The sequence below is a fragment of the Pseudorca crassidens genome, chromosome 14, assembly GCF_039906515.1.
Source record: "Pseudorca crassidens isolate mPseCra1 chromosome 14, mPseCra1.hap1, whole genome shotgun sequence".
Taxonomy (NCBI): Eukaryota; Metazoa; Chordata; class Mammalia; order Artiodactyla; family Delphinidae; genus Pseudorca; species Pseudorca crassidens.
Window position 1 is genome coordinate 89,194,023 of NC_090309.1, and position 13,373 is coordinate 89,207,395.

At 38.8% G+C, this 13,373-nt stretch overlaps 1 pseudogene; it reads left to right on the forward strand.

The window, feature by feature from the left end:
* The first annotated feature begins 6,029 nt into the window (after positions 1-6,029).
* LOC137205563 (cytokine receptor-like factor 3 pseudogene) lies at positions 6,030-13,051 on the forward strand (annotated as a pseudogene).
* Positions 13,052-13,373: the final 322 nt, after the last annotated feature.

Genomic DNA, 13,373 nt, shown 5'->3' on the forward strand with positions numbered 1-13,373 from the left:
TATGTATGATTCCATCTATATGGAATTCTGAAGAAAGCAAAAATATAGAGATGAGGAAAAGATCAGTGGTTGCCAAGGTTTTGTGGGTAGGGAGAGTTGAATGGATGAAGTATAGGGAGTATTTTAGGGCATTGAAATATCTGTTTGCTATTGTAATGGTGGATACATAACACTGCATTTTTCAAGTAACAGAACTTTATAGCACAAAGATTGAATCCTAATTATACAAATTATATATAAAATATGTAACATACATATTACATGCAACATATATAATATGTTACATATTATATATGTATGTATGTAATATACAGGTAACATAATATATATTACTATATATATATATATATATATATATATAGGATCTTGTGGGGATTCAAAGATGGAATGCAGAATATGATGAAACAATCCAACTGTATTATGAATGCATGGAAAAACTGCACTGAAGAGATTCAGGGGAAAAGGTCTTGACCTAAGTAATTTTGGAAATGCATAGAATCTGTGCAACTTAAAACAAAATAAATCGTACATAAACTGTACTCTAGTTGATAAAGCTGTTTCTTCCTGTAGTATCAATTAACAATTCTGTAACGTTATGCATGTACACTGACTGAAACTGGAAATTGAAGTAAATGGATGGCAAATGGTAGGAGAAGGAATAATCACTCCAGTTAACATACCAACTCTCAGAATTTATTCTAAAATGTATGCTACCAATGAGACACACTTTAGCATAAAAATACAGAACAACTAAAAATGAAAGATATAAAGGACAATGTAGAGATACAAATGAAACTAAAATAAACAGATTTCATTAATATAAAAAGTGTAAGAAAAGAAATATTAATAGAGGTAAAAAGGGGCCTTGCCCGGTGATAAAGGGGTCCATCCGGTAGGAAGTTACCACAATCCTAAGCTATTGGAATCCATACATCATTCCAACATGCATAAAGCAAATTAAAAGAGAATTTAGGCAAATGCACAATCATATTGGGAGTCATTAAAACGCCTTTCTTAATAGTGATAGAACAAGCAGACAAGAAAATCAGTAAGGACATACAATGTATTAACAACAACATTTGCGAAACTTGATTTAACCAACTTAAGAAAAATATCCAATATCAATAGAATTTGCATTCTTTTTAAGGTCTAATGCCACTTGTACAAAAATTGTCCACACCCTGGCCGATAAAGAAATCCTCAAGAAATCAAGATTAAAATTAATCAGAAGATATCTTCTGAAGATAAAGTTAGAAATCAATAACAAAATAACTAGAGAGTTCCTAGCCATATGAAAAATAAACAGTACAATTCTAAATATCTCAAAAATAAAAGAAATCACAATTATTATTTTAAAATATTTTAAACTAAATGCTAATTTGATACTGCATGTTGAAATTTTACAGTACGCTGATAAAGCAATGCTTAGAGGAAAATTTAAACCAAAATGCACAAATCAGAAAATAAGAGACTGAAAGTCAATCCAATTTTCCATCTTAAAAATCTAGAAAAAAATAAGCAAATCAAAATAAAATAAATAAAATGATAATAAAAATAAGAAATCAATGGAGTAGAAAATAAAAAGTAGAGTAAATCAATAAAGCCAAAATTAGTTCTTTGAAAAGAATAATTCAGTTAATAAGCTACTGGTAATACAGATCAAGGAAAAAGAGAGAAAGGACAAATTACCAATATCAGGAATGTAACAAGGATACATCAAGAGATCCCAAATATACATTATTTGATCCTTCCTACATATTAAGAATGCTTGAGGTTGGCTGTTCGAGGATTACATTCAATTGTTTAATGATTTCGAGGCGTCTAGTCCTCCTCTTTGTGTTGCTAAATGGCTGCCACAGCTCCAGACATCACAGCCTTGAAGAGCCTCTGTCAAAGGCGTTAAACGGGACTGAGGCTTTCTCCTCACCTGCCCTATTATATCAAAAGGAAATTCTTCCCCAGAATTAAGCCAATAGGCTTCGTTTTATAAGTCGTTAATCAGAAGTAAGGTTACATGCTCTTCAAACAGAGACGGTGACCATATACCACGATACCAAAGGCTCCTCAACTATATATGGAATTTTTTTAATCATCAAGAAAGATGAGGAGCAATAACACTGGGCTAGGCAACCATGTTCTCTGTCACATTTAGCGTTCTTCTCAGCTCCATGAGTAAACACAGTCTCTCTTTAGAAAAAGCTACTGTTGGTTGTCTGTTATTTGCAAATAAAACTATGTGGTCTAATACAAACTGAATACTATTTATTCATTAGTGCCTGTCCTTGGAAATCAAGATAATGAATATACCAGCTACAAACCACTCATAATCATTAAGGAAAAACATTCGTCCGTTAATGACGATCATTCCTATGTCTGTGTTACTAAACATTTTTATAGATAATAAAATAATATTTACAGTATTTTATAAGGCAAGGGGCTTTTTTTGTTTGGTTTTTTTTGTTTGTTTGTTTTGTTTTGTTTTACCCTGGTATATACACATATCAAGTACATGGGTAAGTACAATGCAGTTCAACACATGGTTTCAGTCGCCTGCCATGGACGAGATACCCTGCTATGTGAGGAGCACACTGGCCTCTACAACTCTCAGTCTACAACGTGCACAAATCATTCCAACTTACTGAAGCAGGAGCTAAAAGAGAGCAGACACATCCAAGAAAAGTCAGAGAAGTGTTCCTGGCAGAGAAGCATTGGGTAAAAATATACATCCTGATGTTTGATCATGTGCTTTTTCTTGCTCTAACTTTACCCAAATGGAGTTAGACACTGACTGATGTATGGCTCATTTTGAATTCCACTGTCCCTCTATGATGGAAATCTAATGTAAAATGTTTACTCTAAACTGGGTGGTACACAAAATATTGATACTATGATTGAATCAGAAATGTATTTGGATCCTCTGCACATCATATAGTTTGTTTCCTAAACAAATCTGGTTAAAGAAAACATCAAAGGTATTTTTGAGAGAATAGAACTTGGGAAAATAAATTCAGTCCAGCTGACATTAAACTCTGCTCCTGTCAAACCAAACAGGATTTTAATGTATCTTGCCTGTTAAGTATTAGTGAGGAATCTGTCCAAACAGTAAAAAATAAAATCCCACAGTCACTAAATCAAAGTAATTAGAACTCCAGTGATGGGTGAAAGTGGAATCAGATGTTCTCCCTCACTGGGAAGTATCAGTTGGCTGGGGTATTTGAAAATCCATGACTTCAGACAGAGAGCTGCAGCTAGATATTATGACAGAGGATTTTTTGTGTTATGCAGGTTACACTGAGCTATATTTTTGCCAATTTCATGTAGGAGATGAATTATATAGAGAGATTAGATTTTTGGAAGCCATGTGCTGATTTTCCAACTGCAACCTATAGAAGTTAGCTGTGTACATACATCAGTCATCCCCAGATGTTTTACTATTTTCCCTGTAAATTGTTAGTGTAGAATTCTTCTTAATTTGGGACTCTGGTATATTTTACTCCCTAACTCCTGTAACAGGATGGAAATTCTGTTAACTGTGCTGGGCATTGTAAGTCTCCTCCAGCGAGACCTAGAGTAACGGCAGCCACAGATGCCTCACGAATCAAAGGAGCACTAGGTCCTGAGGTAACTAGTTGAATGGTGAGTGGCTTTCTCTGTTAAGCAGATTTTAACATTTCAAAATGATTTCTTACATCTATTTTAATCCTGGATTACAATATCTATGGAAGAATATGGAATACAAATAAACTAATAAAACAGAAAATAAAACACTCCAGAAAAAATTTCAACAAAATTGGCCACTTTGTTGTGTCATATAGAGCAAGAAAACCTACAATTTTTCAGTGATGAATAGTATTTGGGATGGATACAGACATTGACACACCTTGCATTTTAAAGTCTAATACTAATAATTTCAAACATACCTTGACCCATCACTACCTGGTGGCAGGCAAAGCCTTCAGGTTTTCAGTGCAATACATCCCTTGATCCTCACACTGACCTTTAAGTGTTTTACAGATGAGGAAATTATGGTCCTGCCTAAGTCACAAAGGCAAGTCGCCTAACAGCACACAACTGCTCATGTGGGTCTGGGGTTTGGATACTGCACAGTAGAACCACAAAGCCGATTACTTTAGCCACTTTCCTTCACCACCTCCTAACTTTGAAACATGGCATGTCAGGAAAGTTTGCCTCGTAATCCAGTTATGCAATGACTTTATCAAGAGTAATTTTCATCCTTTAATGTCCAACTATTATATCACCATTTTAAGAAATTCCCATTTCCATCAGCAGTGTACCCCACAGGCATTAACCAACATAAGGATGTTTTACAAGCCAGCAGGGTTTCAGAAGACAGGGCATCCTGCAGAGGGAGGACAAAGACCCCAGGATGCAGGGAGTTGGTGCTACCTTCCCACCTTGGCCAGCTGCTGCCTTTTCTTCAGCTCCATGCAATGCCTCCCCACCACACAGGTGCTGGAGGTGAGCAGGTCTTCCTCTTCTTATTCCCTCATCCCAAATCCACAATCAGGGTTGTGGTGGTGGAGGTTCCTGGAAGTCAGGCAGGACATATGTGACACTGGGGGTGGTGACATCAAATCACCTGTTTGGACTTAACATTTCCAGCATGCTGTTTATCCTGTGGGTAGCAAGAACATTGCGTCTCCAAGAGTAACCTGACTCACCCAAAGTCACCTGGAAGGGAGTGTCTATGGGCTGGTTCCTCACTCGAGAGGCCCCCAGGCAGAATCCAGCAGAAGAGGAGGGAGTGACATTCGGTGATGAGCCATCTCCTCTTCTCATCAATCCCATGTGACATGTAGTAATAACTCCATCGTACAGATTAGAAAAGTCTTGTTGTGGCCAGGTCCCTCGCTCAGGGTCACAGACTTTGAAGGTGTCAAAATCTGAAGTCAAACCAAGGCACCTGGTACTCTGGAAAGACAGTGGCGTCCCTCTGAGAAGACAGGATACCTGCAGCCTGACCACACGGAGGTTGGGCATTTTGTCCAGGGTGGTCTTGGATAAACATACAGTTCCATCAGCCTTCATCCCTCTCAACTTGGACATTTTGCCATAATTAAAGAGTGAGCTTCTCTCTTGCACCTCAAATTCAGAAGTCTGACCCTGCGAGTCAATTTATTAGGCAGATGATACGCTCACAGAGTATGTTTTCCACCCTAAATATATCAGGAAGACTGTCTGCCTGACTTCTCTTTTAGTCTTGGCTACTTCGGAAGTTGGCTTATTGAGAAAGAGTATGGGGTCATTTTGCCTTATCATTTCCACCTCCAGGCAATCCGCAGAATAAGTAGATCCCAGGAAATGCAGGGGTTTATTACAAAGTGAAAAATGTAACTACACACCTGAAATTCTGTGCAAGTCCACACCGGGCTTAAAGTGGTTTGAGGTGGACCTTCCTGCAGATGTTTTCTTCTTTCGAGTAAGCATTCTGCCACGTGCAGTGTATTTGATTGTCAGAGACTTCAGTGTGTCTCTTCATTTGTGAACTGCAGGAACTCCACAAGACGGATGATCAGGAGAACTAGTTTCAGGACCTATTTCTGCCACAGGATGATTAAGTTCTTAAAAGTCATAGTCTCCTTACTTTTAAAATGGGGAAGAGAAAAATAAGAACTTCACGAATTATTTTGAGAGTCATATGAGATTTTGTATGCAAAACACTGAATAAAACTGTAAGGCATTATATCAATACCAGCTATATCATTACTAGTACTGTTGTTAAATTATTATTATTATTACAAAAGTATGTAGTTGGCTGTGTTATGGGATGTAAGGCTTCATTGTAATTAATTATGTGATGTGACATGAAGGGTCTCGTGGTGTAGCAACTTCACTGGGTGTCACTGGAAAGAAAAACTGTTTGGGAAGGACAGTGAACTGAGCACCAATTGTCTTGCAGAAAAGGACCAAAAAAGACAAGAATGAGTATAAAATGCATGCTTTGTCAAGCTTCTGGGTGGAATGAGTTCCTGAGACCGGAAGCCGCAATCATCCTAAAGAAACGTCTGATGGACAAGAGTTCTGAAGGGGTTGCTGGCCTGCACTTTGCCCTACAGACCACGGGCTCTGATGGGGCCTGTCATCCCCCAGCCACAATCCACAGGTTAATGCTCTCAGAGTTACCAGCCCCGCATCTGTGGCCTCTGGCGGGAACACATGTTATTTGGGTAACTGAGAAACAATCTCCCTCCCTATCAAGCTCTTATGGACAGAAACTAATGTTTGTCTGCTGAGCACATGTATGTCACTTGGTGTTCCACCTGTGTTTATTCTAGAGGACATTCTGATCAGGGTTTGGAATTCGCACAGAGAAACTCACTGGCTTATTGACACTCCCAGAATTGCTACTACCATAATCACACTCAGATTTCCATCGGCAAATACGTATAAGGCAGTGGTAGGGAGAGGATGAAGATATTTTTCCTGGGGAGCAGACGGTCTGAAGCTGAGAAAAGGAATATCTGATTTGTAAACCAGACACAGAAGACATAGAAGGCCAAGGTGGACCATCTGGTCCTATAATGAACTAATGCTGATGCTTCTGATTTTTCAGTAGACCTTTTAGCACATGATTTAATCCACAATCGGAACTAGAGAAATGCTGCCCACCTTAACTGAGTAGGAAAGCAGTGAGCACTGCCTCAGTCCTTCAGACACTGAGCGGGGTTGGGAGGCAGGGTCTCGTAGGACAGTGGGACTGGCTGCTTCTCCTCCCAGCTCCTCACAGGGCCACTCTTAACTTCCCAAAAAATGCAGTTTTATTGGGGCTGGTGTTGCAGAGGATACTTTCTTTCCCTTTAACAAGCTATGGGTCATGCAATGATGATTTTTTGACACCATAACAAACTTGCAATGAGCAAGCAGCTCTTATGTCTCAGGACTCTACACTTGCTGCAGATACAGATGTGAATAACCTTCTCTGCTCTAACAGAATTCACTTTCAATAATACCATGTGATAAGTACTTCAATACTAATGTACACAGACTGCCACTAGGGCACTAAGGAGGAAGTGATGAATTCTTCCATAGGGAATCAGGAAGGACTTCTCAGGTAGGTGACATTCGAGCTGGGTTTTGCAAGATGAATGGAATTTTCTGGTTGGGGAAGGAAGGAATGACGGCATAGTGATTTGTATGTTGAAAGACATGGAGTTAAGGAAAGTCTTGGAATTTTCCAGGGACCATAAGAGGTAAAGTGGTACTTGCTCTGGGGGAAGGGGACCAGGTGGCCAGAAAGGAATTAGAAGTGGGGTGAAGTTTTGAATGGCTTATGATACTCTTCATACTTTATCTTATGCACAAAAGGAGACAACAAAAGCTTTCCTTAGGTAATAGATAAAAGGAATTGGCATTTGGACATTTCGGCATTAAAAATGACAAGATTGGGACTTCCCTGGTGGCGCGGTGGTTAAGAATCCGTCTGCCAACGCAGGGGACACAGGTTGGAGCCCTGGCCCAGGAAGATCCCACTAAGCCTGTGCAACACAACTACTGAGCCTGCGCTCTAGAGCCAGTGAGCCACAGCTACTGAGCCCGCGTGCCTGGAGCCCATGATCCACAACAAGAGAAGCCACTACAATGAGAAGCCTGTGCACTGTAACAAAGAGTAGCCCCCACTCGCAGCAACGAAGACCCAGTGCAGCCAAAAAAAAAGACAAGATCCCATGAATGTGGAAAAGCATGGGTAGACCTTTCAAAGAGTGATAGAACTTGCAAGCCTACAGGTTGATGGTCGTATATATCATCCACCAAGAAATGAACCCAGGAAGAAAAGATTTGGATTTTGAAGCATAACCAGATATGATGATAATGAGTTTAGACTTGGACATGTTTTTATGGGTTTGCTTTCAGATCACAGGTCAAGGAACACCACAAGCTAATGTGTTTACGATTGCACATAACATGTACAGAGAACTGGTTTTTTTTCTTGTGGTTACAATATAAGGAAAAGTAGCATGTGGCATGTCTTGAACAATTGTTTGGGGCTAAATTGTGAAAGGCCTTTAAAAATGGGCATGTGTTCATTAGAAAACAGAGTCAGGAGGATCTTGAATAATTATTATAGCAACAGGACAAATAGATGTGAGCCATTTTATTTTTTTTAAATGACAGGAATATGAAGAGGAAGGATGAGTCAGAGGTGACTCCAAGTTTTCAAATTTGGTGAAAGGTTTTGGAGTGTTCACTTTATTATGTGGTACTGAGCAGAAATGAGTGAATGCAACCATTACAAATTACAGCGGGCCAGACTTCCAGCAAAGCTGTGCATCTGGAACATATACTCTGAGCAGGAAGGGAAGGGTCAGCTGAGCCACTCAACTGCCATGAAGTCAACTCACTTTATTTGATTGACTAGATAAGGATGAAGCAAACTAAAAGGGGACACGCTGACAGATGACAAAAAGAACAGTAGACATCAAAGGCACAGTACAGAAAAAAATGCATAAAAGCTGAAGCGTCTGAGGACATTGGCACAAAGGTAAATAGATAACCTATCTCAGTAGCCCATGGTGGTGGTCATATAAATTGTCCCTATTTAAAAATGTTGATTTTGACTCATCACAACAATGTTTAAAAACAAAGAAATATATGTAACAAGCTTTGGAATTATTTTAATAAAAATTGTGAAAAAAAATTAAATGCTAAAATTTTCATTACCTGCAATATTTATATATGTAAATAATCTTGCCAAATATTATTGGGAAAGTAGTTGAGCAGTTTGTTAGTAAGTAGAATTCATATGTGGATGAATAGAAAGAGTAAATATAAATTTTTTTCCTTTACTACTCATTCAACTGGATTGTTGCCATTCAAAATTTTTTTTATAACTTCAACTTGTAATGCTATTTTGATAATGGAATTCTATTGTAATTAATATAATCAAATATATTTCATCTGAGATTCATTTGGGACCTAGCCATTTATACAAATACCATGTTCTATTGAATTTCAGTTACTAAAATAGAAATTATGTCAAGATACATGCAAGAAATGATATAGTGAAAATGAACCTAGAATGTAAATATTAATGTGGCTATTTTAGACTGTTTCTTGACATTTTTTTCATATTAAAGCAACATAATCCTTTTAGTATAGCCATAGTCTATTATTATTATTTAAATTTCAAGAGTTTGTGGTCTCTTTAGTTGCTCAATTGCTATTATTCATATTAATTACATATTTACCATATAGAGTTTCAGATTGTAATTTGGAAGCTGGCTAGCAGAATAAATCATTAGCTATCAAATTATTTAGTAAAAATTAAAGCACGTAACATTTTCTGTAATAATGTAGTTAGAAGCATGTTTTTGAGTAAATAGACTAGTCATTCATGGAATATGGGATTAAGTGCACTAGCAAATCTGTTCCCACCCAAAACTCAGATTCTAGGCAGAGGGTTTTTTTTTTATAGGATATTTCCTCTCAGAGGCTGTGTGAGGTTAAAACTGGTCCAAAACAAAGTCTGTGAGGGCAACTTAAGTCAAGAGACTGAGCAACTGTCCTTTGCAGGCCAGGGATTGTAAAAGGAAGTCAAAAGCTAGAATTAGATATGGATAGAAACTGAACTATCCATTGTCCATAGACAATAAACATTGTTTCTTCCAGTTTCAAATTTTGTTTTCAGTTAAATGGAAAATCCATCCAATCACGTTAAGATATTAAGTGCTTGCTGTAAATTAACAAAGTTAATGTTGGGGTAGGTATGGAATGTTAGCTTGGATGGGATTCTATGAAAACACTGTGACATATTGCAAATGTTACAAATTGTGTGATCTTTTCAAAATTATTTAGCTTTCAAAAATCTCATTTCCTCACCTATAAAATGGAAATAATAAAAACTACAGGGCAATCTGTTGTGAAAAATAAATATATAGTAAAGACATATAGTAGTTCACACAGAGGAGTTGACATATGATGTTAATCCCTGACCTCTTCCCCTTAAGATGGAAAAGTTGCTCAGGTCTTATGTCTTTTGCAAGGCGCATAGGACTCGCAGAACTTCCAGCCGTTTATAGTCCCCCCGGTTTCATGTCAGACATCAAGCAGTTACGTATTGGAAGATGCAGGCAGAGAATTCCTTGGCAAACTCTTTTCCGTAGAGTTGAATTCCTCACCATCTTTGGATTTCTGTACTGCAATAGATGCCTATTTTTAGTTGCAGTAGAATACCTATTCTTTGCCCAAATCCTAGAATGCACCAAATGGGAAACAAAATATGCTTAGAAAGGCAAATGGAGCAGTTTCACAGATTCCCTGGTCGCATGGGGCCCTGAGTGCTCTGTGGCTCCACTGTTCCAGGTACATGTGTTTTGTTCTGGGGAAGATTATATATAGGATGCATGAACAACGAGGTCCTGCTGTACAGCACAGGGAGCTATATTCAATATCCTGGAATAAACCACAATGGAAAAGAATATAAAAAAGAATGCATATATGTGTATAACTGAGTCGTTTGCTGTACAACAGAACTTAGCACAACACTGTAAATCAACTATATTTCAATTAAATAAATAAATACACAGAAAAATTTTTAAAAAGGGAGGGTGGAGGGAATATCCTGATGGGCCTTCCAGCCACGGTAAGACTCAGCTTTGTGTGAGAGCCATGCGAGCACTGGAGGCTGGTGTGGAGCACAAGCAGAGGAGCTGCTTGGTGGAAAGGCTATGCTGGTCCATGTTAGGTGTTTGCTTTGGAAACCAGTGTCCAGCGTTGTATGTGCACTGGACACACTTAACATTTACCCACACTTCACTCCCCCCACTTGTCAGATGCCCCAGCACCTGGTAATTTGCACCACAACAGCCATTCACGTGCTCCAGGTGTTCAAGAAATGTCCATTGCACAAATGGATAACCATGTTGAAATATGGATCATAACTTTCAGAGCTGAGGATTGAACTTTTTAACCCCCACTAATAGAATAAACTGTGTGTGTATGTGTATAAAATTGTCTGTTTAATTCTCATATCAAGCTGCAAGGCTGCTACGTGTTCCCCCATTTCATAGAGAGAGAAACTAAAGACTAGAAATGTTAAGCTAGTCAGTGGTGGAAGTGGTTGAACCAGGTTTGCACTGAGGTCCTTCTGTGTGAAAGTCTGGCACCTCACTGACTTTATAGACAAGCCCTCTTCTGTTTCTCTTGATTATGACTTCTAACTCAGAGTGCTTTTTGCAGGATTTGTATTTCCAATTAATATCCTCAGTTCTTTTCCGTGTGAGAGTAGCTAACGAGCTCTCTCTTAACACAGGGACTCATCTGGCAACACATCTATATTTTTTATACAGATACCTGATCAGTTTGTTGATTAATTTCAATCCAGATTTAAGTCTTTCTTTAGAAATGTGGAAGGTTTTTCCTCAATAAGAATTTAACTTTCTTCCTTCGTACTGTGATTCCTCTTCAGAAATATTCTAAGCATCTTTACTGAGAACCAGTAGGCACAGGCCTGAAAAACTTTCATTATGTGAAGAGGGTGTTCGGCTAATTATGAGAAAAACATTGGACAGAAACAGACTGAAAACAGGTATTCAGTATCACTTTAATTAGACTGTACTGCTTGAGGAGTCTCTTCAAAATAATAGTCTTGATATTATTATAAACATGTTTAACCAAAAGGCATCTTGGCAATGCTTACTGTCAGACCTGGCAATTAATTGAACTGACATTAATATTTAGACATTTAAGCGGAGCTCGCTGCACCTGGGGCAGCGGGTGATAGAGCTGCTGCAGGAGGCCCGTCAGTACTGGGGGGCAGGGGCGGGGAGAGGCAGAAGTACTGCCGAGCTGGGCCAGGGACCGCAGGGGCCGCAGGAAGTGCAGAGATCAGAGACCACATCACATCAGACATTACAGAAAAATCACAAGAGATTTTAGAGTAAAATTCTACTTTACCAAATAATCTATCCCCTTCTTAAAAGCACCATCATAATTAACGCCATGGAATGAGTGAAGACAATGAGCCCCTGATATTTAGGAAAAATGTCAGGCAATGATCATTTTAAAAGCAGAATAAGAGGAGCAATAAGCACACGCAGCACCAGGAGTGGTGGAAGGGTCCGCATGTTGGGCAGCATTTCTAAATGCATAAGTGTTAGCAATGCTTCAGTTTTTCTCTGTAGCTTGCTATGTAATTTAAAAAAATAATAATCTGCCATGAATAAGCAAAAGAAGGAAACAAAAAAGAAAAAGAAAAGACCTTGCGTCACAGACAAGGGATGTCTTAAGGACATTTTAAGAGCATTTTAGTGGTTCAGAGGGAACCACTGGAAAACTCCTGGATGAGGACTGATGAGCCACCCAGTGGTGTGGACACCACTGAACAGGACCCCACTAAGCTTTGGATGACCACCAAAAGCGCATGTAGTGTGGAGCTAACACTGCAGAGGACTCCATCCCGGACAGTGAGGTCACCATTCTTGGTGTCGCGTGAGAACAGGATGAGAAACCGGGCTTTACCAAAAAGGCCTCACATGGTAAGTTGGACAGCTTGTTACCAACATGCTTACCGGGTGGTTCTCCTTATTGATCTGCTTGATCAGATGTCTCAGCTACTAATATAGTGAAAGACCACATTTTTAAGCCTGGAAGAGCAGCATCTCACCGACCGGCACAGCTAGAAGAACTAGCAGAGGAACCTGGAGTCATCCTGGTACAGAGGTGCAAGGTGATTACAGGCTCCTGTTCTGTAAATGTACTTCTAACCACTTGCAAGACACATGAGTGGGCTCTGAAACTGAACTCTTGGTGTGACACATAGACCCCAATGTTGATTCCCAGTTCAGTCTGTGGTGATGGGAGTAGAGGCCTTAGAGCATCCCAGATAGGTCATTTCATGCCCATGCCTCATGAATGGACAGCTGAGGGGTCCAGCCTGAGCAGTTGAAGAAATGCAGTGCTCCAGAATCGTTCTGAATTCTCAGGTGTTCTCTACTTCAGCATGCCAACTTATTTCTGTGGACAGACACTAACATTCAGAGTTGCAACTGTGAGGCGACCAATGACAAAGATGATCTTCTTGACCAAACTCTAAGAAAATATGCTTGTTTGTACGAAAAATACGGTAATGTGTCCAGGAGTGATGAAGCAGCACATCAACAATTTACCTTCAAATAATTGTTTAAAGTTATTCAAACTTGTAATTTAGCTGTAAGTTTGAAAGTGATTCAGAATTAGCAGAATAATACACAGGAAGGAAAAGGTGTCTATGCTTCGGTTTGACCATGCCCAAAGTAAAGTTTATTGCTCTCTTAATTGATCTAATTCAGATATATAATAAGTACTTATTAAAACTCACCAAATTAATAAATGAGTTAGTGAATAAAGGAAATATTAACTCATATTTTATAAACTTT